The following is a 26,629-nucleotide window of genomic DNA, read 5'->3' on the forward strand; positions in this document are numbered from 1 at the left end:
GTTCCTTTCTTTTTAATAGGCATAATACTTAGGGTGATGGTTTAGTAGTGGACCTGATAGTGTCAGGTTAACATTCGGACTTGATAATTTAAAGGGTCTTTGCCATTCTGAATGAGTTTATTATTCTATGAATAATTTCAAAAAATTTAAGTATTGGCAAAGCTTGTTTATACATGTGTTTTAATAATTTTTTAGTCCTCTGATATATTCCTCAGGGTGCTGCAAGACATCCTCCTTTAACTGTTGAAGAATATGTACTATATAGTCAGAGTGACTCAGCAGCTGGGGTTTTTTGGCTGGTTAAACCCAATTGCAGCATTTCAATTTTCCAAGGCTTTGCGCGTGGCTTTGGGTTAGGATTTATAGCCTGGAGCAACCTGCAATACTTTATAATTTCCAGATTGCAGCAGACAAACTTACAGTAATTACCAGCTCCCTTGCTCATTTCAATTATTTTCCGTTATCAGGATCTGCAAGGGGAATAAAACACACACAAAAAAATCTGATCTCAGATTTGCCAAAATAAATACAGTTGTTCTCCCTCACAGTTTTTCTCAGAGACTGTTTCAAGAGGAATTTTTACTTATTCAGGCATCCCTCTTGTGTGATCTCTCAATTTTCTTGTGATAGGCACATGCTATGGAACTGCTGCCTTTATTACATTTCCAATTATCTAATGTGGGCTCCAATTAATTCCCTTTTCCCTGTTTTGTTTCTGCACTGCAGTTAAAATTACAAGCACTAGATTTTGATTCACAGTTTTGAAAATAAAAATGGGAAATAACCATTACTTTTCTTAGCAGTGGGTAATTTTTGCTCAATTCCCTTTCCCATTACCAGTGTCAATTTTTTTGGAGCTTTCCAGTAGTGGACGTTGTAAATAGCTCCCCATTCTCACCAGTGTCTCACCAGTCATCAACCTCTGTAACAGGCAGCCTGATCCTCGGGGATCTGAGGATGCTGCATCGATGGCCAAAGGGCTAAGAAGGTGTAAGCTGCTTTGATAGATATTTTGTTCTGCCTCGGGGGCTCCATGAGCAGAGAGCACCCTTGGTGCCATGGAAGGAACCCTCTCCTTGGTGCAGGACCAGTGCAAACACCCAGGCCTTGGACACTGCTGTGCCTGCTCACTGGCACACAGATTGAGCTGGGTCACTTTACTGACTCCATGAGATATAAAGAGATAAATATGTTCAGCTTCTAGGCACTAATAGTAAACTCTGTGCTCTGATAGTTTCTTTCAGACCATACAAGTCACCTTCCTGGTTGGGTATGCCCATAGAGCTTGCAAACTCATTAAAAGCAGACCTAAATTAAGGGAGAAATGTATGTCAAAGCACCTATTTCAGGACCAGGGCCTATATATGATACAGAGATCAAAAGAATCAACGTTGACAGAGGATTTGTTGGCTCTACTAAGTAGACACACAATTTTTCCTTCAAAAAGCCTTCTAAATGCTTTCTCTGAAGTCTTCACACTCTTTTCTGGGAAGTTGTATCTTAATAATTCCCTAGAAGACTTAGATCAGTGCTGGCATTAAGCAAGTTTCTAAGCTAAGTACTTCTCTTCTAGTCATGAATGAAGCCTTTGGTGTTCCTTGACAAGCACAGGCCAATATGTTCCCTTCACCCCTATTCTTGTGATAGTTATTTCAGGGCTGAAGTCCCCAGTGACACCAGCAGTGACTCACCATATTATGGGCATGTTTGGAGAACACCTTGTGCAAGGTTAGGGGAGACTTTTAATTCTGACACCTGGAACATAAAGCAGCACAGAGCAAACGTTTCAGAAAAAAAAAAATGTCATTATGAACATGTCCTGGTTGTGGCCAGCATAGGGTTAGTTTTTGCAGCAGCAAGGAGGGGGCCTGGCCAGGACCCAAAGGTTATTCTTTACCACCTCACCATCATTGCTGGGTGTGGGGCAAACACAGTTTCTTCTGGGAAGAAGGAGTTCTTTCTGGTCAAGTAAGTGTGGTTTTGTTGTAGCAATACTCCAGCTCAGCCCCCATTTAGGGCTCATCTGCTGCCTGCAACCATGGGCACTCTGCCCAGGGAGAAACAAGCAGCTTACCTAAAGGAGACCAACAAGAAAGCTGTAGAGGGACTTTTTACAAGGACATGCAGTGGTAGGCCAAGGCTTTAAACTGAGAAAGTAGATTAAGAGCAGATATTAGGAAGAAATTCGTTACTGTGGGGGTGGTAAAGCACTGACATGGACTGCCCAGAGAAGAGTAGATGCCCCACCCCTGGAAGTGTTCAAGGCCAAGGTGGATGGGGCTGTGAACAAAGTGGTTTGTGGAAGGTGATCCTGCCCATGGTGGATGGTCTTCCATGTCCCTTCCAATCCAAACCAACCTGTGATTCCATGGAGAGCTGAAAAATTACCACAGTTCATCTGGAGCTGTGATTGTGTCTTGCTGAAGCAGGAAATACAGTGCCAGCTTTTCCAAGGTATTTCCAAACTCTTCTGTTCCTCAATGGATTTGGATAATATTAGAGGAATGTGGTCTGGCAATCACTAGAACTATATCCAAATTGCAAATAAACTGGACAAGACAATGGATAAAAGCCTGTGCTTTCACTCTTTCCTTGCTGCTGCATGTAAACAAACCAGACTTCTGTAAAACACATCTTCTCCGTGTCTGAGACATTAAAGGGTTTCTAAGATCATCAATGTAGTAAAGAGGAGAAACAGCTGGGCAACAAGGCCACAAACAGCATCTGTGTAGTTTCTTCTTACAAAATGTACTTGAAGCGTTTATTTGTTTTTAGTCCTGATCCTTAGGTACTTGTAAATGACTGGTAGTTTTAGATGCAGTGGTGGAAGAATCCAGTTGCCTTGTTATCATTTATCACCTTCCAGCTGCCCTATATATAAGCTTCACTACACATTGCCCATTGCCCTGACATTTTCCAGGGTAATGGCTCTCCCTGACTGTTCTCTTCCAGTTACCTGAGCTGCTTTTCCTCCTCAAGCACCCTGCCTAGCACACACAACAGATGCAGCACCATGTGCAAAACACAGACAGAGACTTAGAGGGGAAGTGACAAAAACAATAGCAAAGCTAAAGGATTGCTTTCTAAAAGTAACAAAAATTTCTCATCAGAAAACTGGTCACTGCATTCAGTAAATTAATCACTTACACTGGATTGCTCTCATCTGCGTCTGCGCTGTGCTCTGTTATCCAGAGTGCAGGCAGCTCCCATCTACCTGAAACCCAAGTAATTAGCTCATTTTAGCATTTTACTGCCTACCTGGTTCATCAGCAGTTAAGTCCAGAAACTATTTTCTGAAGTATATCTTTCCATTTGGAAATAATATATTTTTTTGCCCTTAGGGAAGCTCACACTTCTGCTGGAGTTATCCCCAGCCTGCTCAGTGACATCAGTATCACAAGCTCCAAAGCAAACTTGCTGAGCCTTCCTGTATTTCTCCTGAAGATGCCAGTCTTTACTGAATGCTTTCACAGAACGATGTTTTAAAGTCATGTTTGCTCAACAAATAGATTTTGTGGACTTGCTTAAATTGACCAATATACTTTTCATTGCACTGCTCTTTCCATAGGAGTAACATTCTCATTTCTTTCTAATCCTTATGAACAGAATGTGTTTTTACTGCCCTCTCTCCCCCATGTTATCCAAAGCAAAACCACCTTGCAGTCAATCACCACTGAATTAGTCCCTTTCGTTATGGTCCTTGAAGTCTGAAAGAACAGCTATATGAATAATGTTATTTTTGTGGAAATAATTGTTCAAGTTCACCCCAAGGAGAAAAGAATATCCTCAGTATTTGATCCAATGTGAGCAGCGTTCATGGAGAATGCACATGTTATTCTACCAAGAGGGTAGCAAGGGGGAAGACACGTGGCTGTGGGGCACTTAGCACTTAACTGCAGACATCTGGGTCTGAAGCAATCTGTCAGACTGCCATTAAAGTCCTCTAGGACATGACTCTTCTGTTCCCAAATATCTGCCTGAACAGATAGTGAGCTATGTCAGGGAAGTGCCTATTTCTTACCATAAATTGAAAAGAAGAGTATCAGTTTTTAGTCAGAGTATGCATCTACATTTCCGTCAGGTGAAGGGAGTCCAACTCCGAATGTTTTATCTTTCTTAAAGAGATGGCTAGGTTAGTTTATCATTCCCACAAATAATTCTTGGAGATCCTTACCTGGGATCTCCAGGCCTCTCCAGATAAGACACTGCGGAGGCCAGTCTTGCAGCCAAGTGCTTCAAGCAAAAGTGCAGTAAACAAGGCCAAGTTTTCTTCATCTAGATATTAGCTGTGCAAGAAGCTTTGGAGTGAAGGAAGAACATTCAGGAACCAGGAAATATTTGTCCAGAAAGTGTAAAAATGGAAAGGAAACATAGAGGTTGCAGAAGAACCCAAACCAACTTTTAACCATGACTGAATTAGGAGAATCTGCATTGTTTCCCTTTTGGATGGCATGTGGAAAATTTTAAACAAGGAGTTAACATTTTCAGGAATCAAAATTGCTGATGTCTCCAACATTTACATATAATGCCTTCTATGAAATCACACTAAAAATTATAAGTAGAGTTCCTATTTTCACATCTGTTACTCATATGAACATATCCCTGACAATGCAGCATGTGTGCTTCTTCAAACTCAAGCAAAAAATTATCACTTTATACAGCACTAATAGGTTTGGTTACATACTCACTATATGTATTTACTGCAAATGAAGTGTATACAAGCAACACTGAATATGGAAACAAAATTATAATGGGTGACTTTTATTATACCAGAACAATATGAAGAGATATCTGTAATTTGGTTTGCTTTTCAGTATTCAGTAATGTAGTTTTAGTTTGAATAAATAGGATTCCCAATACAAGCTTACATTATTTCTTCAATTTCCTATATCACATATACTTTGAGACCTGGGAAAACTTTTTCCATGAGTTCATGACAATTCTTTTGGGACTCAATCAGTGTCATGTTTTAATACTTACTTTATTTTTCTCTTTTTCTCTCTCACTCCATCTATCTTTCTTTCTTTCATTTTTTTTAGGGTATATCTTAGGGCCTCACTGAAATTATTTACACTCATAAATTTAGATGCACACAGTGATAGTGTTTTGATTTTGATAAATTTCTCTGCACTCACCACCACCATTTAATCTTTGGATCTATCACTTCATAATTGTGTTTAACAAATAAACACAATTATGAATATGATTTTTCTAACAGAAAAATGTCTAATCTGCCCCATTTATAAAAAAAAAGGAAAGCTGAAATAAATTTTTCAAATATATACGAGAGTATACTTAAAAGGTTATATAGTTCTATATATACAAAATATATATTACTGTATACTTCTTTACATTGTAGATTGCTTTATAATCAGAAGTCTGAAAATTATCCAGGAAAAAAATCAAATTAATAATGGGAAATTTCCATTTGCTGTCAGCATTTTAGTTCAATTTTGCAGAGTCAAAACTATCTTTTTCTCCTGCAAATCTCTCTCATCAAGCTTGCAGGATGCAATTTCTCTTTTCAGCTTAGTCAGACTCTTAAGTTCTCCCTTGACTCACATACTGCACTTGCCCGCATGATGCCAGTGACTCACAAGTATTTATTCAATTTTTCAGTAGATGAACCATTGTTAGTTTTATGTCTAGGCCTTTTAGCTGTGCCTCCTGAGAAAGCAATTAAACCCCTTGCACTTGAAAAGCCCAGACAGCTCAGACTATGAAAGCAGCAGAGGGTCTGTCCAGCTGCCCCCGGCTTTCATGAGAGACGGTATTATGAAAAGACTACACAACTCAAAGCAACTTATCTGAAAATATTTACAGCAAAATTAAACCTTTCCTCATCTCTCTGCTTTGCCAGAGGCTTCTTTTCTTCCAGAAAGCATAGCTTTCCTGTGAAGGCTTCATATTTCATTCTTCCCCATCCATCCTACAGTTACATCATCATTCTTGAACAACTGGGGAACAGAAATGCCCTGCTGCTGCTCAGGACCCCACTCAGTGTTAGAAAATGCTCAGCACAGAAGGAACCTAGAAGTGCCACCCACCACAGCAAACACCCTCACACTGAGTGTCCTTAAAGACTGTGTCAAGCCAATGGCAGCACAGCTTATCCCACCCTCGTCATCATCACACAGCGCTGCCAAGCACCAGTGAAGAAATGTGTTGTGTAGTGATATTTAAAATACATTTCATTGAAGTTCAGCTTTTGCTGTGACTTCTTTTACTTGTTTTCATCTTGAGGGGGAGCATAGTTCGCATAAAACTGCATTTTGTCCTCTTTCATGTTAAGTACACTCAATCATAATGCTACTAGGAGTGGCATATTTGCATAAACATCCACAGGTCTTTATAATAGGCTTGTGCTAACACTAGTCACATCTTGTCTGAAACTCAGATTTTTTACAAAAAAAACCACAAAGTACAGGAACAGACATTGATTTTTTAATGTTGGATATAAAAGGTTGTGTTCTTTGATTAAAAGTAAATAGCAGAACATTGCTAAAAACAACCTACTGCATTACATACATAGGCATTTGGGGTTTTTTTAATACCAGTAGCTCTATTTTTTTTCCCCAAAATCTGATGGAATTTCCTTCATCTCCACTATTTATTCTCAGAGTGCCCCAGGTTTTAGTCAGTGCTTCAGTGGCAAAAGGTGCCACATAGGAAGAAACTAAGGTATCCTGGTAGCTCCATCCTTCACTAAGACTAGCATGGCCCCATTTAGTTAGACATTACTTGAAATAATGTTTCTCTGGAAAGAGAGGCTCACAAAAAGTGAGTGACCTGCTCTGTTTTATCTACTGTGCAGGGAGATAAAGATGTCCTGATCAACTGTTAGAACTGGAAATGTCTGGGAACTTCCAGTACTGAGATGCAGCTACTGCATGTAAACCTAGTCTGATGGCAAGTCAGGGTCAGATGGGACTTTACTATAATTGTTACCATATTTATTATTTGGACAATTGCCTATAAAATGTACCAGCCTTGTTCTGATGAGGCAAGGAAAATCCTCTCCCAAACGAGATCAATCTAACAAAAAATAAAACAGGAAAAAACCCCAAACCTTAAATACTTGAAGGGCATGGATAGGTAAATACACACTAACAGAAGTGTCTTCAATTCTTTCTCAGGACTCTGCACTATTTTAACCTTTAAAAAAACTTGGCAACCATTCAAGGTTGAATTGAATGATAGTCAGATGTGGGTGTTTTCTGGAAATATTTCATGAGGCTTGAGGCGTAAATTATGTTCTACAAGGACATTAGCCATCCATCTTTCCCATGGCCTTCCTTCTTTCAGCTCATCATATTCTCTTGTCCTATCTTGCTTCAGAATAAATGTCAAGCATGTCAAGAGAGGGGGAGGAATTTCCCCAGGTTGTTTGTGAAACAACTGGCACCATCCAGCTTCAGTCCTGCCAGAACACTTCCAAGCACAAGAAACACAATAATAACCCTCAGTGTGCCTCTCCCAGTGCTCACCACACAAAAACTGGTTTTGTCATGATGAGGGTCTCTGTGCCCCTCTGAGCCTGCCCAGCGCAGCCACCACCTGTTCTGTCCCAGGGACAGTGCTGTTCCTCCCCCACCCGTCTCCCATGGGAGACTGCTGGGATCCAGGGCTGCTGGCAGTGCCCATGTGGACCTTCTGAGCAAGCCTTGCCCCTGGTCTGGGGCAGGAAAGCTGTCACCTATGCTTTCATCCTGATTTCATTTGATTTTCTGATTTTAACACTTTTACTATTAAAAAACCAACACCCAATTTCCTCCTATTGGTGAAGTGCCACCTTTCCTCCTTCCTTAACACAGGTCCAAGAACTCTCAGGGGCTTTTAATGCTTCAGCAGGCATTAAATATTTTTAAGTTGCCAGAAATCAATGTTTTTACCCAAAATAGGTCTTGAGCTACATTTTAATGAGAAATTGTCTGGATCCTCAATGCAGGATATATCTGAGATTCCTGAAGAATAGCAGCATTAACAGGGCAAGGTGATGATACTCAGTCTGCACGTCCAGGTCTTGTTATTGAGATGAGAAAGGTTTCAAGGCAGCTTAAGCTTAAGGAATTCTGGCTTCTGACATAAGTTTAGTAGCTCACATGCTCCAATAATTAAATTTCAATAATTTATCAGAAAGGATTTTTTAACTTGGACAGAGAAAAGGATAATTGGATATAATAGCCCTGACTTAAATTCTCATCTGTTTTTTTCCTTTTTTTATCTTTGAGTATATCAGTTGTGAGTTGCATGACATACAATATGACTGGGAAGAGGAAAGAAAAGGAAAACAAACAAAAAATTCAGGAGAACAAAACCTCTCACCCATAGGGCATTTTTGTGTAATTTACAAGGCAACTTCCTCAGGTCAGAGTCTCATCTTCGGGGATTTTCAACTTCCCCACTCTTGAGGAGAGCAGAGGCTATTGCACATGAGCACACACTGACCCCCCACAGAGAAGTGAACTGGCAGATAAGAGATTGCTTTCCCTCCCTCCAAGCTCCCGGGAAGGTATGCAGTGCACAGAGCAGTGTTTGTATTACTGCTGAAGGGAAGGATTTCAGCCAAAAGAAATTGCCAGCCCTGGCTTTTTAATGAACCATGTGCTGACAGGCCTGGTTGTGAACTGTTACAGATGTGCACTGGACAGTCTAATGAGACGCAGGAAATTCAGGAGGCCCAAAAATCTCAGAATTTTCTGCTGTGATGGTAGTATCAAATCTGCTTGTGTTCTACCTGGCATTGCCAAGCAAGGGGTGCACCAGCTGTCCTTCATCAAAACATTTCCATTTGGGGTAAAGGCACTGATGTGTGTTGATTGCCATAAGGGGGAATAAAAGAAGGGCTGAGTCACTAGTCAAGAATGAGAGCACAGGCAGGACAGGATCCTGCAGTGGCTCATTAATTATAGTAACATTTTCTGTGATTCCCCTGCTACATAACCACTGATGCAGGAGCATGACTGGGGGCTGCAGTGGAAAAGGAATTGGCCAGGATGAATGATGTGGCAAGTAAGGGAAAACAAGCCCCTGGTGAGAGAACAAAAACCCCTGAAAATTTCTCCTTCCTGCATAGTGGAGTCTCCCGCTGATGTGTCCAGTGAGGAAGAGGCACCTTTTCCCAGTGCTCTAGCAGAGGAGTGCTCTGGTATTTTTCTTAGAGCATGACTCAGACCCAGGGGTTGCCAAAAATACATGCCAAGTCCTGCTCTCAGTTACATGTGCCCACAACAACTCAGCCCATGAGCAGCACCAACTGAGCCATCAGAGCAGCTGTGGGCTGCTCTGTGCAGCTCTGCAGCTCCTCCATTTCACCTCTGTTCTCTCTCTGAAGTCTGATTAGCAACAGGGTTGCAGATGGTATTGCTAATTGTCTGGCCTGCAAATTTAATCAGATCAATGAAAGAAGTCTGCTTTTACTGTTATTTGACAGATAAAACTTATTTATAGCTACCTACCTGATGAAGAACCAGCCAGCAGATGCCCCAGCTTACTTGCTCTTTGTCATATGGACAGGCTTAAATGCAAAAAAAGAAAGCATGGACAAGAGCCCATGAAACAAAAACAGGACACATGCACAGATCTTTCCCAGCAGAGCTAGCATTTGCCAAAACTGTAAAGCAACGTAAGATATGTAACACTGACATCTGTTGGCAAACAAACTGTGTACTGATCTCTGCTTGTTTATTCTGTGGCAATATTTTTAGCTGCATTAGCAGTGCCATGAGTGCATGGCCCACACTTGCAGTAGCCCTCTGCCACTCCAGGGCACAGCCCCACAAACTGGCAGAGCTGCCCTGCAAACAGCCTGTGGGATAACCTGCCAGTAGGACACTGAAAAATTCAGTCTAACTGTGAATGGCCTATTCCCTTTATTCCCTTTGCACAGTATGAACTGCAGAGTCCATGTTTCTGCAACCCCCACTCACAGTGGGCCCCCTCTTTTCAGCTTTTTTTTTTTTTTAAGACATTTCTATTTGTGTAAACATCCATTTGTAGCAACAACATTGTCTTGTAACATGCTGTATTCTGGGGAATTCTGGGGAATGCTGTATTCTGGGGAAAGACTTCACTTCAAGAATCTCTTCTCTCTTGGAAACCCAGTGCTTCTCCAAGGGCCAGGGAGTTAGAAATAAGACTGCTAGTAAAACTAGTCCCTCTGGATGTAAAATCTTTGAGGTTACATGTAAGTCCAGCCACAGGGTACTGCAATGTTTTTCAACCTTCTGATTTCCCACCCCAAGAGGTAATTATTAGCTTTTGAATTTTGAAAGTTCTGGGTTGGGGTTTTTAGATCACTTGACTTGCCATGCCCATATATTCAAAAAGCAAAATTTGCACCACAGTAATAACTTTCCTGAGGAAGAATCCCAGGGAATTTTGCAGTCAGATGTACATCTGTTTGTCAATAAGCCTGTTCACTGAGAGGAGAAATGAGTTTTAGTAAAGGCAATAGTTAGCACATGGGCATTGGAGACTTTATCTGCTGCTCCTTGCCTGGCTGCGGACAATAAGCAGGTGGTTTTATTTCTTGCTTATCATTGTAGTCTCAACTCTTCTCATTTAGGGTGGCATGCTTTGAGTGTTTGGAGGTTTGCTCTAACTGAAGCTGCCTGCTTACTGAGACACCAAAATAATGGTTTTAGCTGAGTATGTGGTTTAATAGATATTAGCGCCTGGTTATCTTTCCTCTTTTTTCCCCATAATTACATAATCACTGTGTAATTCAGTGCAAGAAGATAAACTTAGTTCCTGGAATAAAGTGTGCTTTGGTATTTTAGGAGTATTGAGTCAGTTTAAATCTTCTATTCTGCTAGGTTTTTAGGGTTTTTTGAGACTTCTTTCACTGACATTATTTTCTGATTATCTGATTTTCAAGGAATTCACCTACTACCACGTGGATCTGAAGAGATGGGAAAATTTAAAGGATTATATGCTTAAATCAAGAAACATTGGTTTGCTTTGCTTCTGTCAGCAGAGAAATCTGGGAAAAAAGAGAAGAGATCCTATAAAACTGATTTTCCATTTTACCTGTCTCTGGTAATAAAGTGTTGACAAGTTTTATTATATAAATGAGTTTTAGGTTTCTCACCTCCAAGCCAGCTGTCTGTAAAGAAACCTAAGCTGAGTAAGACTGCACTTCATGAAATCTTCTCTACCAAAAGAAGCGAAGGTGAGCGCAGTAAGAGGACTGGATTTCTATTGCTGTTTTCTCAGGAGAAGCAATAACTGATGCATTTACTGCTAATGACTAAAAAAATGGAGCCCAAGCAGAGACAAATGCTGCCTTTGGAAGAAGAGAGTAGCTTTCCTGCATAGCAATGCAAAAAACCCCCACCAAGCAGTCAGGGTTGTCAGTGGCATCAGAGCTGTCCTGAGTGAAAAGTTGTATGCATGCAGGACATGAAAATACCCCCTGGTATTATCAAGTTTTTCCCTCTTTCCATGAGTGATCATCCTGCTAGGTAACAACTTGCTGAGGATTCCCTGGAGCCAGAGCCAAAGAAAGGCAAGGGAGAGCAAATTCAGCTTTTCACAAAGCTTCGTTCACTTCTTTTTTTTCTTATTAATATTAAAATATTGCTTATATCTGAGTGCTTTCTACAGATCTCATAAGTGGTTTTATTTGTGAATTCAGACATGTGGCTCTTGATCCTGACTGTAAACTGAGTCACTGTTTTAGGAGCTACAATGACACACACAGATTAGATGATCCACCATCCACCATTACAAAGCAAAGGGAAGAAGCCAGAGTGAGCAAGGTATTTTATTAATGACCTCTATTTCTTTATAAGATGTTCATTAAATTGCAATACTTTCTTCATCAGTTATGCAGATAAACTTGGCTTTTAAAAGTCTCTGCAGCAAAACCAGCAATATCTGGCAGAAAAGACAGTTTGCTGGACTTCAGAAAAACCCTTCTTGTTCCCTCCTTGGCCTCTTTCTTGCACACATGTCCTTCCTTGACAAAGCTTTCCAGCACAGCATTGCCTGGGGAGCCATCAAGCAACATGAGGATTAGGGGGACAAGCCAGTGAAATTAATATTAAAGAAATAGTAACATGGAGACAAGTGTGCAGAGAAAAGACCCCATAGAATAAAAGGGTGGTCCAACAGGTTCTCTACTTTGCTCCAAATTTAACTTGGTGGCTTTTCCTGAGGTGTCAAAACTACTACTCACAGAATCACAGAATTTCTTCTGTTGGAAGGGACCCACAAGGATCATTGAGTTTTAAGTGAATGGCTCATACAGCCTCAAACCCATGACCTCACCATTACTAGTCAGAGCCTAGGCATGGAAAGAAGTCCTAATCTTTGGTTTTGTCCCTAAAATGAAATCCTGACAGGTATTGACATGTGTGATGAATTTGGAGAGCTGGAATAGACTCTGGGTGCTTGTATTTTGTTAATTCCTTTGCTTTTTCCAATATGTTCTGCAAAGAATGTTGTTTTATAGGGTTGAAACACAGGGTCCCTCTCTAGCCATGCTTACACACGTGTCTGGCTGAGATGAAAAAATTGTAGGAGAAATGTCCTAAATAACAAATCTTCTCCAAAATGTATCATATCTATCCGTTATCCAAGTACAGCAGCTTTCCCAATTCTGGAAAAAAAGGGCTTGTCATTTAAAAATAATTGTATTGTTTCAGAAAACATCTTCCTGCTCCAGGCTCCAAGCTGTCTTCAGGCGTGTTCCTTCCATCGTTTCAAATTAAATATGTTAAAATATGAAGCTTGTTTTTATGGTGTATGGTCATGAACTTTTTATTCATTTTTGTCAGCATGGGAATGTTTACTTCCATCAGAATTTTCTTGTAAATTCACTAACCCAGAAAAAAAAAAAGAGAAAACTAGAGGGGAAAAAAAGGGGGGGGGGGAACCCAAAAAAAAAAAAAAATAAAAAGTTTTAATTCAAAAAAGTTTCTGCATAAAACTGAGAAGATATCCCACTGAACTTATGGTTTAGCTGACTATTGATTATATGCTCAGGTTCAAATGCCTCACCAAGAAACACAGGTAAGAAAACCCTTTCAATACATTAATTGAAGAGTTGGCAGAATTGCTCTAGGAGTCAAGAGTCTTAATCCTGGGGATAGGGACAGGAAAGGTCTGTGTGGAATCTGTTCAGAAAATAAATATAATTTGCTGGTATTTCAAAGGAAAAGTGCAAAAACAACAATGTTCATTAGTCAAAAGCAAGCCTATAAGCACAACATGAAAAAAGAGATCACAGCTCTTATTTTAAGTTATACTCTAAAATCAAGAATTTTATTAATTCATGAAGAAAATACCATATACTGACCCAAATGTTTGTACTCCTGGAGAAACAAATCTTCAGACAGAAGAAAATATTAATTTTATAGCACATACAAGGTGTATAAATACATATGCCATATGCAATGATTCATTTAGTTTGTTTAATATTTACATATCCTAAAAGTATATCATAAATATGTGGTAGTATTTATTTCATTGCAAATACATAGCAGTGTGTAAGTAGGTTAAAGTAATTCACAAAATTTTTATAGAATCATTAAGGTTAGAAAAGACTTTTAAGATCATCAGGTCTAACTGTCAATCTAGTGCCACTGCCATGCTCACCATTAAACTGTGTCCTCAAGTGCCGTATCCATACATTTTTTGAACACTTCAGGATGGTGACTCCACTACTTCAAATAGAAACATTTTTCAGAAGAGTGTATTTATAACCATAGCTCTTTGTAAATCAGGTTGTGTTCTCTACACCTCATGTGAATTGCAACATTTATGATGTTATATTTATATGTGTGTATTTATGCATTAGCAGTCCTAGAGGTGCTCTAATACCAGATAAAAGCACCAGTGAAATAATAATTTCTGGTCTGAGCATCTGTTTTATATCCAACAGTAGTGGTATGAATCACTAGCCTTAAACAGCAACTTCATAAGCTATAATATAATGAATTTAAAGGAGTTACAGATTTTATTTTGTCCTGTCTTATGAATGCTGGTGGCAGTGGCCAGTCTTTATTCTACAGCAGTAAAAAGGGTTTTTTTTCTGGATTTACAGGTCATACTCATCATTGGCCTAACACAGAAAATTTGTACAAAAACTCCTTCTACATATTGGAAAGTTCTCTTTATTTAACTTGGTGATTTAAAATTCTATTTTTTGCTGATGTGGGAAGAGTTCATTAAGTTAAATTACTGGTCATCAATTTGAATAAAAATTGTACTTTCCCTTGATTTGTCTTACACATACTATTTATTCAGTAAAATAAATTTAGGATTGCCTAAACTGTTTGCATAAGCCTGGAATATGACTCAGTCATTTTTAATCAGTTTCTTCACATCCACAAAAAGTTGTGATATCTTCTGCCAAGTAAAGCATGCAATGTACCTCTGCTGTACCCAGATTGTCCCAAAGTGGCTGCCTCTGGGCAGAATCACAGATGTCATTTCCTTTCCGGAACACAGATTATCCAAGCTGAGCCCACAAGCTCCCTGACCGTGGTCATTTCCATTTCCATGCTGTCTGACCCCTTTGTGATTCTGCCTTTCCCACATCCATGACATCATCAGCTTCCTGGGAAGCTGAGACAAGGTAATGACTCTGTAGTTACCTAATGCCTACATTATGCAGTCGTGGTGGAGGCAATTATTCACAATGGCCTTGCTGCTCCTTTCATTTTCTCTCTCTGTGTCTTGAGAACTACTTGATATTTGGTTTAATTTTTTTGCAGCACCTCTGTCTGCTTGATTTGACATTATTCAAGCTTCATTTTTATGATCCTGACATCCAAAATACACCTACATTTGGTGATAAATATATTTTTCCCTTTTTTTCAGGTTCTTTGTTCACTTGTATTCTTTTTTTTGAGATGAGTGTTTGGCCTAAGGCAGTTTAACTCTTGTTAGTTTTTGCTTCTTCTGAATAGAACCTTTCAAATTAAATCTCTGACCTCTATATCCCAATTGACTTTGCTGGATATTCAATCCACCTGAATACAAATTCATAATAAACTTTTTCAGTTAGCATATTTATGATCCTGATAACAGGTGAACTAAATGGAGGAATGGCATAGGATGGTTGGAAAATTAATCCGTCTTTAAGTTTTAAAAACATCCCATCTATTGCTAACTTTGTGTTGCCAATCATCCTAAAATTAATTCAAGAAAACTTTTTCAAGAATACATTCCTTTCTGTCTTGGTATGGATCTGCAGTACTTCAGTGGTGAAGTTCATGGGTTAGGTATTGTCATATATTTTAAAAGTATCTTCAACCACATTTTATCCTCTGTCTTGGAGATTCCATCTCATGCTCATTTCCCTACAGTAGAATTGGAAGCAAGAAATGTACCAGTTTTTCTTGTCAATTTTTGTACTGACATGCTTACCCCTGCCAGTTCTTCACCCTTACACCTCTCACAGTTTTTTTTAGCTCACAGTCAGCTGGTGGCAGCCCCTGGCCTCCTAGCACAACTAGCATAAACATACTCCTTGAAACAATGCTGTGGAGTGGTGTTGTGGCTTTATTTGCTTCTAGAGGTAAAATACAGAGGTAAGAAAATGCAGATCTGGAGGTGCAAATGGTCTCAAGAGGTTGTTTTCAAGGGATCCTTCAGCCCTCAAATTTAAATTGTCACAGGACAGCCTCAGGAGTTCTTAGGGACCCTCAACTCCTGTCAGCAGCAGAGGCTCAGGGTGCTAAAGAAGCAATCTTTGTAAGTGCCCCCTTACACTATTGGGTGGAGGATTTTATTTTAAATTGGGTTTTCTTGGCATGGATGGCATAACAGGCTGTATCTGCCAGAGAAGCGGGTCTTTCTCTCTGTTTTTCTTATCAGTGCCTAAGACTTAACTTTCAAAATATTTCGCACCAGCTTTAACATGTCTTTTGCTATGATTTTTTGCTTGTAAAATAAAAGGCAACAGTATTATTTCTCCCTATATATGCAGTCTGAATAAGTCCATTTTTCCAAGTTAATGTTTGCTTTGACAAACTGAAGGCTGCAGCTACCACAACACAGTAAAGAAATAACCCAAGTTTAAAATAGACTAATGCAAGATAGTGTCCCAAGGCAAAAAGCAGGAAATTGGTTGCAGTTGAACTAATATTTCTCTTGAAATTATCTGTAGCTGCTATTTGCTGCACAGCTCCTGCTCATCCCTGGGCAATTCCGGATGCCTTTGGAAAACCCTCTCAAACTTCACGCTGTGCTGCCTATATATGGTGTGATTCCTCATGTTTGCAGCCCTTTGGTACAGAAGAAATGTGTGCCTTTATATTTGAGGGCTGTAGAAAGTGTCTATTGTATGAGATGACTCATTCATAGTATTTCCCCTTTGAGAGAAGAATAAAGGAAGTGCATGACAAAACTGGGAACTTCCATTCAGGCTTTTAAACTCTTCTCTCCTGGATGTTTCAAACAGATAAACTGAGGGAAAATTACACAAAAAGACATGGATGGTCCAGTATTACTATACAAGACAAACAATTTTTGGAAATAGCTATCACGTTCACATACATAAGTGAAGCTTGATTTGCTAGCTGATGCAAGATTATAGATGAAATAGTGATGTTTACAATGTAGCCAATGTAAAACTTGTTGTAATAATAACTACTTTTTTAAGCTGATAAATATTTAAGAATTACCTTCTTGTTGTCTTTTTGTGATAATCACTTTTTCTCCACAGGAGATGAGTAATCCTGAAAGCAATCTATTTACCAGTCTCTAACATTTCAGCCCATAAAACATTTTTAGTTTAAACTTAATCATTTTTACAATTCATGTGGGCATTATTTTACCTAGCTTTAGCCATCCATCCAGTATTTTGATGTCTAACTATTTGTGGGCATATTTGAACACCCACCTAAAGGAGACATTACTTAATGACTTGTTATTCTGATATCAGATTGCCCTATGATATATATATATATCAGTCTGATCCCGAGGTGAAAGGTCATAAAATAGAATCTCGTACTTTGATAAAGTGGGGAGTTTTCTGTAGATCATCCTGGAGGAACATAACCTAAAAAACATTTTGTATTAGATGTTTCTGAGATCTCATAGGCATGGTCAGACAGGCAGCCATCATTTTTGTACAACCAATAAAACAGGTGTAAGTCATGGCCGAGAAAACACAATGTATGGACAAGCTGTAACTAGAACAACTGAAGAACGTGTTTAGGTTAACTTAATGGATCTTCTGTTATGACATTCAAATCTATTTCTTCCTTGGAAATGAATTGAAATGAAGTTCAGTACTGAATAGGAGCTGGGGGTTTTGTCATGTGTGTAGTGGAGTTTTGTGTGCTTGTCTATAAACCAGTTTATCTCTATTTTTTCTCTACATGCAATGAAATGAAAACAGAGGGGTTTACATGCACACTGGGAATAGAGAAATTAAGATCAGCTAGGTAATTAAAACAAAGTCCAAAGCTACAGAGTGGCTGAGTGAATGTAAATGCAGTAGAAATGTTGGAGGGACATCGGAGGGGAAAAGAGGGCTATATACCAATCCCAAGTGGGTCACATCTGCCTCTCTGCGAATCCAGTAAAACACAGGGGGATAGGACGCGTCTGTGGGAATTAAAACCACAAACTGATTTTCTGCAGCCACCTTGTGTCGAAAATGGAAAATGCAGCTCTCAAAATCTGTTTTTGAAAGCCCAGTGCCCTGCTTCAGCAAGGTGTTGCACCCAAGGGACTTAAAGCTCATTAATGTTACTATTGCTGCCAGGAGACCTGCTCACACATGAGGAGGTTTGCCAGTGGGAAAACACCCTGAATTAGGGTGGATTTTCACTGATGTTCAGTTTTTAGGAGAAAATGTTACCTAGCAAGAAAACATTACTTTTAGATCCCATTCCTTTGCAGCCTGGACTTTGCATAATCAAAGGGGATCTTGCCATTGATTTTAATGCTCAGTTAGGTCCTATTAGACATTATTTGTTCACACTGCAAAAAGTGATAGACATTGTACCCTTTTTCTCAAAATGTGCTATCATTTTGGTTGAAAGAAGAAATCTGCAGAAATCAGTGTTCAGAAACCAGAATTGGCTATTGATTGAGCTTTAGTGTACAGTCCCAAAATTCTCTTACTAGATAACCCTGCATCTGCTCTAGATATAAGTGAGACATTGCTAGCTCACATTGGACTGGGAAAATAACTGCTTTGTCATTGATATGTCTCTCATTTTTCTTTTCTCCAATCATGAATTTAATTTAAATTCAGAGAGTAGATATAAGTGACAGTTATCATTTTCCTTGACAGGTTTGTAGCAAGGACAAAGATTATTTCCCATTCAGGGCAAAAAGCTGCCTACTGTTCTTCTGTGACAATATTCTCATCTCTTCCACCTCACCACCACTGCAATAATGATTTCCACCTGGCTCATCTAGCTGGGGGCTGGGCTGGCATCATGGCCCTGAGACGGGAGGAACCCTCACTGCAACACCCCAGACAGTTTAACTGCACTGAGCATTTAATTCCCAAGAACTCATCAGGAAGAAAACTGAGTAAGATGCATTTTGGAAAAGGTCTTTGTCTCTCTTTTTTGGTTATATAAGTGGTCTGCTGGTACTAACCTGTATGTTTGTTTACTCCTGGAAATTCATAATTTGCACTTATGTGAGGTGAATATGTTTCCTCCATAAATTGCCAAATTATGACCTCTATATTTTTTTGTGCGGCAAGAGAAGCCCGAAGCTGCCTATTTAAGGCAAACATTGCCTTCAACCAGATAATGCTGAGCAACATTTAGCAGTGGCAAATAACTGGTGTCATGCTGTTAGAATGTGTGAGACACTGGGAGTGTCTCTCACCAGTGAGCCATTGTCTGTGGGAATGCTCCCAACTTTGAACATCTTGGCTGGGCTTTTCAACAGCATTTTAAAAAACATACTCCAAGGAAAGCAGGAGCAGACAATAAACCAAAAGAGAGAACAGGTGATGACTTCAGTCTGCCAGGGAAAGGAGCAGGTTGTCATTTAAGTTAGCTGGGAGAGAATAATGGATTATACGGATATTCAGCAGATGGGATCAATGGGATGTAACAAAAGTATCAATATGACAAATTAGAGGAATTACTTCAAACTACCAAACAACATGGGACATGAATTACAGTTTGGTGTTTTGTTTACAGGCCACACGAGGTCAAACTACTGTTATTATTGCTCATTGGCTCTCCACTGCTCAGACTGTGGCTGTAACAGTGGGCACTGTGCATGGCACAGTGGTTGAAATAGGAATGCACACAGAGTTGATGGAGAAAAAGGATCCATATTATTCACTTATAGCCTCACAGGTACGTTGATTTTCATTGCTTTTATTGCTTGCATAGTATGCAGGCTAGATATATCATGGATCAAATCCCTACTGAGCCATATTTTAGATATGGGAGCTGGAAATATGATCATGCATAGATACATTTGTCACACAGCAATTTTACAAATGCTGGTTTCTTGTATGGACCACTGTGACTCTGCTAATTTCTTAATGTCTCAGATGACCTTCAAAATACAAAATGACCCATGATTCAAGCATAATCTGGCATGTGCTTTGAAGTGACACACAGACACATGGACATAGAGACCTAACAGCTGCATCATGACTATCATCAGGAAAACCCCTTGTTGCTGTGATGTCAGTGCTGCCTGGTACTGAGATATCAAAATCAACTCACCTCCAAATAACACTGCGTCTCTTTATATCATTTCTCTGCAATATCGTGGCAACAATTTTGCCTGTAGTCTCAGTTAGAAGTGTGGGTGAAGGTTTCCACTGTTCAGACTGGGCTGTAAAGAGCTGAGGCTGTAATTCTGAGCCCTATGTGTATGTAGGAGCCAAACTGAAGCCAAAACCAAGAGGATGCAGAAAACATTCCATCTTTTGTTTTGTGCAGAAATATTAACGGTTTGGACCCTTTTTCCATACCCATCTACCTTTAACAGCAAAATGAAAAGTACAAGTGGAAGCATTTGGTAGGTGTATTTCTGCCATTGCTGTCAGTGTGCTCTGGCCAGGGTTTTTCAGGCATACTGTCTAGAACTAAAACTGTGGGGGGAAGGGTGGCTAAAACTAGGACTCACAAAGAAAATGACTGCAAAATTTTAAGGGTGAAATCTGGCTCTACTTGACTTAATATTAGCTTTGGTAGACTGTAGACACTGACAAAAAGGTATTTGCAAATTGCAGCAGCCACCAAAAGCATTTCAGCAAGAATTTGACTAAATTCCAGAAAATGGAATTAAAAGTTGTCAATGGTTATAAGAATCTATTGTTTACTTGCAAACTTGGTAATTTGAAGAAGTGCTAAGGAATTTTTACATCATTGTAGTCAATGGATACTTGTAGGAACCTTTCAAAGGTTAATTAATTAATTAATAGAATTAATCCCATTGAGGAAAAAAAAGTACTGTTTTCCTAGGACTTTAAAAAACATGTTTGCCCTTTTTTTCTATACTGTAGACTTGTATGTGGATTTCTAATGAATAAGGGAAATTTTTATAGTGTTCTATAGAATCATAGAATTGCTAGGTTGGAAAAGACATCTAAGATCACCAGGTCCCATAAGAAATATCTTTTAGGAGTGAGGCTAATTTGGTGAGATGAATAAATCTAAAACTGAATATCAGCATACTTATGTGAAACTACAAAGAGAAATCAGCGCACTTTTCAGAGCTTCAGTGACCAACACAATACATTTCTGACTGGTTGCATTTTTTTCTTGTCTTATCCTCTTTGAATTGGTTTGAATGGATGTTACTAGAGGAACCAGTGACCACAGAAGATCCTAAGGTTGGATCAAGTATCAACAGTTTGAAGCCAAATAGAGCAAAAGGGAAATCATGCTCCATAATAAGAAGATGATTAATAAACCCTGCAAAAAGTAATGTACCACACAGGCTAAAAGGTCCAGGGATCTCACTGAACCCTGAAACAACTAATATGGAAAGAATAAATAACTGCCAAGCAGTGTAACTGTGGACTCTCCATCATTGGAGCAGGTGAAGCTCCAAGCAGTGAGCCCCAGGCAGAAGGCTCTGGGTGCAGGGTGTACTGGATGACCTCTGGAGATTCCTTCTGACCAGCAAGAGTCTGTGAACTTATGACAGCTGGTGAGAGCTCCTGCACACCACTTCCCCTTTCACACTGACGTCACTTCTTCAGAAGAACACGTCAAGAACTATTTCTGTACTGATCAGGAGGACTGTTTCCTTTTTCTAAAATTAGTGTCAGTGATACAGCACATTTATTAAGGTTGGATTCTGTTGCTATTTGTAGTCCTGAGGCGGCATTATGAAATTATTCATACCTGTATCCTCACCCTTGTTCTCTGCTTCCTCAGGATCCTTCTGTTTGATTCCTCCTGCTGCTGAAGACAACACTAAGAGGCTGTTTATCCTAAAAATGTAGAAATAACTGTAATTTCAAACTATTTTTTTATTTCTTATGTCTGAAGATAATAAAATTAAAGTGTGAAGGATCATTTACTGCTCTGTGAGCACTGGCCACAGTTTGAAAGTGGCCTGGTCCTCTGTTTTGCATCATACTTGCTGAAGGTGTAAAGTAATTACCTTTATTACCATAATTAAATTGAAAAATAAATTCAGTAAAGTAACATGTTAAGTACCTTTAACAGTCTTTGATTATCCATAACACAGGGAAATACCAGTTAGAGATGTTTCTTAGACTGATTATTAAACATTATTGCCATCACTTCCGGGGTGTTTAATCTCTCAGCTTAAAAAGAATATGACTGAGCTCCAAATGGTCCTGAATGTGCTTCTGCTTCATTCAGGGAAGGAATAAATGGGTTCTACTACTCAAAATAGTTGTTCTTTACATAGTTTTTTAATGTTGTATTGAGTCCTAGCACATATATGGCACATTTCCCATTTAGAAAGTATGAAGAATTAATGACTGAGCTTTTACAGTATACTTGAGAATACATTTTCCCAGGAGTACACTTTGCTATGTCTCAGGAACATAAGACATTTTGCTCATTTTATTTTCCCCTAAAAGTGAATTCCTGGAGTCTCCAACTTCCAGTTGTTGTGTTTACACTGCTAAATCATTCATTTTTCTAGCATCCCCTAGTGCAAACAGAAGTATTTCTCAACAGAGAGACTCGCAGCCCCAGTCCTAAACTGCTGTGTGATTTTATTTGATCCAACCCTTGCTCAAAGCAGAGAGAACTGTGAGACAAGGTCAGGTTACTCAGGGCTCTTGAACACTCTCCTGAATTTCCCTAGAGCTGGCAAACCCACAGCCCCTCTGGACAGTCTGAGCTACTGCTTGGCCACTCCCCTGTGAATATTGTGCACCTATTAGTCAGTCAGTGTTTCCTCTGTGTAGTTGGCATCTTCTGCCCATCATCCTTTTACTATGCACCCCTGACAAGAATGTGGCTCCAGCTCCTCTGGATCTTCCCATTTCCCAGTTGGAGACAGCGATCGTTGTACTTGGTTTCTCCAAACCGAGCACACATTTCCCTCCCCATCTCAGTAACTTCTCATACAGCGTTTCCCAGAGCCCTCTTTATCTTTGTAGCCTTCTGTGCAGCTCACTTGAAGAATGTCAATGTCTTTTTTGTTTGCAGTGGGAAGCCCAAACCAAAGGGTTTGACAGCTCCTCACATGTGCCCAGTTTCTGAACAGAGCAGAATAATTGCCTCTCTCCACCTGCTGACTGCCCTCCCTCACTAATCATGTCCCCTGTGCTGGTGTCCTCTTTGCTGTCAGGGCACACTGCTCAAGATGCCCACCTTGTGGTCCACCAGAATCCCCACATACCTATAAAATAGGGAAGACTGATGATCCAGGAGGGAGAAACTGAAAACTGGCAGTAAGAAAATCTCACTTAGAGCAGTCAAAGCCCATGGTCAAGAAACCTTAAAAGTATAACACAAAAAAAAAAAAAATGTGCATAAAAAATTTCCTGCTTGTGACTGAAATATGTACCTATATGTATATCTAATGTATTTTAAATACATATACTCAGTGTAGATAAGCCCAAAGTATTCTTGTGAGGTCTAAGCAAAACTGTAACGACTGCATATTTTGAACAAAGCTACATATAATCTATTTCTATTTCTATGTTTCTACTCTACTGCTGTTTTTCCTATGGAAATACTCAATGTATACATAATGTATCTTTTTCCTGAATTGATGTCCTAACTTTCAACTGCTTTAATTTTCCTAACAGCAAGAGTGAACTAATTTTATTGTTCACTCTGTAGAAAAAAAAACCAAAATTAATCTTAATAGAAACCTACAAAAAATTTCCCTGATACGTGTTGTACATGATCTAGAAATATCCTTTTTATTTCCGTTCTCATTTAATTTGGGCTTCCTTTTTAAGATTTCATCTAAACATTAATGAGTGGCAAACAATTTCCATAAAAGTACTATATATAAATCTTTAATTCAAATTGCAAGTTTCTCCATTTTTTCTAATGTAGCAAACAGCCAAACCCTATTACCCTGAACAGTTTGAAATCATAAATATTTATCTGAGCTCAGTGGTGATTTGTTATAGAGAGGTTAGACTGTGTCTTCAACACAAATTTATTTCTGCAGTTGAAGTTGAAGCTAATGAAATCCATATTGTCACACTGATGATGTTCTTTCAAAATGCACATTAGAATCCAATGTCTTTTGCAGAGTTTGCAACACAAATGCTTTGAAAAATTTTATACTGAGTGTTCATTCTCAATCTGGAAATTATCACTCATATAGTATTTTCTTCCCTTCTCTATTCCACTGTCAAGACTGTGACTGAGAATTGTATAAAATTCATGAACTCCAGCACTCTTCAGTGAGTTATTAAATCAGTATCATTTTTTTGCAAGTTTTTATTTTTTGTACTAAAGAATTATAATTAGGGGACTCAGAAGGAACCAAATGTTTTTTCTGTTACATTAGTAATTCTTTGCTAATCACTGAAGTTTTGCAGATAATTCTTATGTTTAATAGAATAAGATTTAGAAGAAGTAGTTTCTAGTCTTGTTTAAACTGGGACAGCTTCAGTTTCCACAGCTGAGGGATCATGACCTAAGAGGTGTTTGACTTTGCAACTGTCTTTATCCAGCCCCTTTAGAATTTACCTGTTATATTCTATTCCTAAAGGCTACTACAATAACCTATGTAGAGTATGTAAAAATGGCAGTGTGCCTATAAATGCAAAAGGAAATATAGTACATACACAGTTGTTTTCTTGCATGGATTTCATTATAGGAAAATGGGAGAAATTCTACAAACATTGCTCAGGTGTATAGAATTTAAAGTCTTACTTGAGTGGGTTATTGTCAAGCACACTACTGAAAACAAAACCCAAAGTATTAGTAAATAGTCCTATTTACATTATACTCTTGTCCAGTTCAATGTTATTGTATCAATTTCTATGGTAAAGAATGATACTTGAAGCATTTGCTAGCTACCTACCTTCTGGTGCACCTGTCAGAATCAGAGGAAACCTTTGCTAGGTAAACTGAACACTGTCTTCTCACACAATTTCCCTGACCAATCATGGCACTAAAATGCAGTGGGAATGGAGTTCAGCTTCCTTTTAATAACTGGCTCAACTAACCAAACATGTTGCAGTAAGTGTTTCTATGTTTATTTCCAACATACATCATACATATATGTGCCCAGAAGGTTTGCAAGAATCTCCACTGTTTGGCCACAATCCCCATTTTGCTGATTAAGACACAAGACATTGTTTCTTATTTTTAGCAGCTGTAACTCTGCCTGCCAAGAGCAAATGATTAATCAGGTCCTTAAAATGACTTAACAGCTGTAAATCAAGTAGTAATTTTAAGAAGCAGAGCTCATGGACAAAATAGCTGTTTCATTTGCCAGGGAGCAGAAAGATATATTTAGTCACCTCTGGATGCTAGCATTGCTTCCATCAGATCTTTTAGAAGGTCAAGTTGATTATTCCTCAGGTCTTGTCTGCATGTTGCTACAGAAAAATCTCACTGCAACATGCATAAAGTCCCGATTTTTTCAGGGTGTCTGAGTATCACAGCCAAAAGTCTCTCTGAACCCAGACCTTGCTTGAGAAAATAGGAAGCATTTCTACACATTTCTGGCAGTGTGTCCTGGACTTCATTCTTCATGTGTCTCTGAGGCTGTTGTCACTGCCTGCTTTCCATGCTGTTCCTTGCATCCTTACTTCTGCCAAATCTATTACCTATGATCAAACAAGCAAATTTGGCTAAAAATAATAATTTTTGTCCATAATTACCTGTATGTCTCCTTATCTTGTATCCCAGTACTCATGATTATTCTGGGGGCCCATTTCTGGCCGTCTCAATGCCAGGTTCAGCAGGTTATTTCAGTCATTTCACAGAAAACCATTCTCAAGGTGTCCATGCTACACCAGTGACATGCACTTCCCTGGGTGGGAGTGACAGTGCTTACAAATGTGACCAGGGCAGCAATTTAGGGTGCACATTTAGAATGGTGAATAGTTGAAGAGGGAGAAGAATTCCTGTGTATCTATTGGCCAGCAGTATTTGCCATAACCAAATTACTTGCTATAGCTGACCCTCAAATGAGAGCTTATATCATATTCTGGTTATTTTACAACTGACTTTTGTTTAAAAGGCCTGCTTCTCCACCCAACAGTGCCAATGGAGCATCTCTGTATTCTTTAGGGTCAGACTAATCTTAGCTCATGTCAAGAAAAATGACGTTTCATGTTTTATGAGCTCTGCAATACATCAACTGCAAAGCTTTTAGCAATGATTTTGAAACTCCTTCTTTAAACCTCTAGAAGGCTAAAAACCTAGAAAAACCTCAAAAACATGTTTTTCAGACCACATTGATGTCATTTGGACCACAACATTCCCTGATAAAATGCAACATGGCCCATAGTGACACAATGGAAATAGTCTCAGAAGGAATCAACATCTACATCAAAATAGCCTGCTCACTGTTAGGGTAGAGTTTAAGCTGGAAAAATGTTTGAAAAATTAAGCCTTTTCCAGATCTTCATTTTGCAGTTGCATTCACTCCAGCCTTGGAAACAGAGTGCAGGTTATAGGGCACAGTCTGAGCTCATAGGGAGCATGCAGAACTTGTAGGCACTGCGAAATCCAGGCCATCATTACAGTCAGACACTGCCTTTACCAGGAGTGAAAAAAGTCAACTCTTTTAAGCAAATCTATAACTGTGTCTATAATTCCACGACAATGAAAATTGCCAGAAAAAAAAATGGACTATTTCTGTAGCAAATATGAACCAGCATAGTTTGACTGAAGCCTGTGGAGTTATTCCAGTTTACAACAGGTTAAGATCTGGCCTCAGCCGGACATTTGCATGCATAAATCAAGTAATTGCATGCACAAACTGATACTTATTTTGATTTGCATGGAAGTGTTCATACTTATTAGCAAGAGCACTATTGAACTAATGCTTGTTGTAGTTTTTTCATGTGCAAACAGATGCATTTGCAGACACTGAAGACTTTGTTAATAGTAACAATGTTGGAAAGAGAGAAGAGGCCTCTTTCACTGAATAATCTCTTTTCTTCTTTCTCTGCCTTAGCTCCTTAAGTCTGTTCTTATATGAAAACCTCAGCTTTATTAAAAAAAAATACTGGGCCTTTGGGGACAATTTAGCCAGAGAAAGAGAA

The 26,629-nt window shown here is 39.1% G+C and overlaps 1 long non-coding RNA gene across 2 annotated transcripts; it reads left to right on the forward strand.

Moving 5' to 3' along the window:
• Nucleotides 1-15,442: 15,442 nt before the first annotated feature.
• LOC134429507 (uncharacterized) lies at nucleotides 15,443-21,567 on the forward strand. 2 transcript variants are annotated; one of them, XR_010030597.1, is made up of 4 exons: nucleotides 15,443-15,542; nucleotides 18,260-18,504; nucleotides 19,131-19,292; nucleotides 20,757-21,567. It is a non-coding gene; the product is annotated as an uncharacterized LOC134429507 (long non-coding RNA). The 2 variants fall into 2 exon arrangements; XR_010030598.1 differs by lacking the exon at nucleotides 18,260-18,504 and having other exon boundaries at nucleotides 15,481-15,542.
• Nucleotides 21,568-26,629: the final 5,062 nt, after the last annotated feature.

This window comes from Melospiza melodia, chromosome 1, assembly GCF_035770615.1.
Source record: "Melospiza melodia melodia isolate bMelMel2 chromosome 1, bMelMel2.pri, whole genome shotgun sequence".
In the NCBI taxonomy this organism is placed as follows: Eukaryota; Metazoa; Chordata; class Aves; order Passeriformes; family Passerellidae; genus Melospiza; species Melospiza melodia.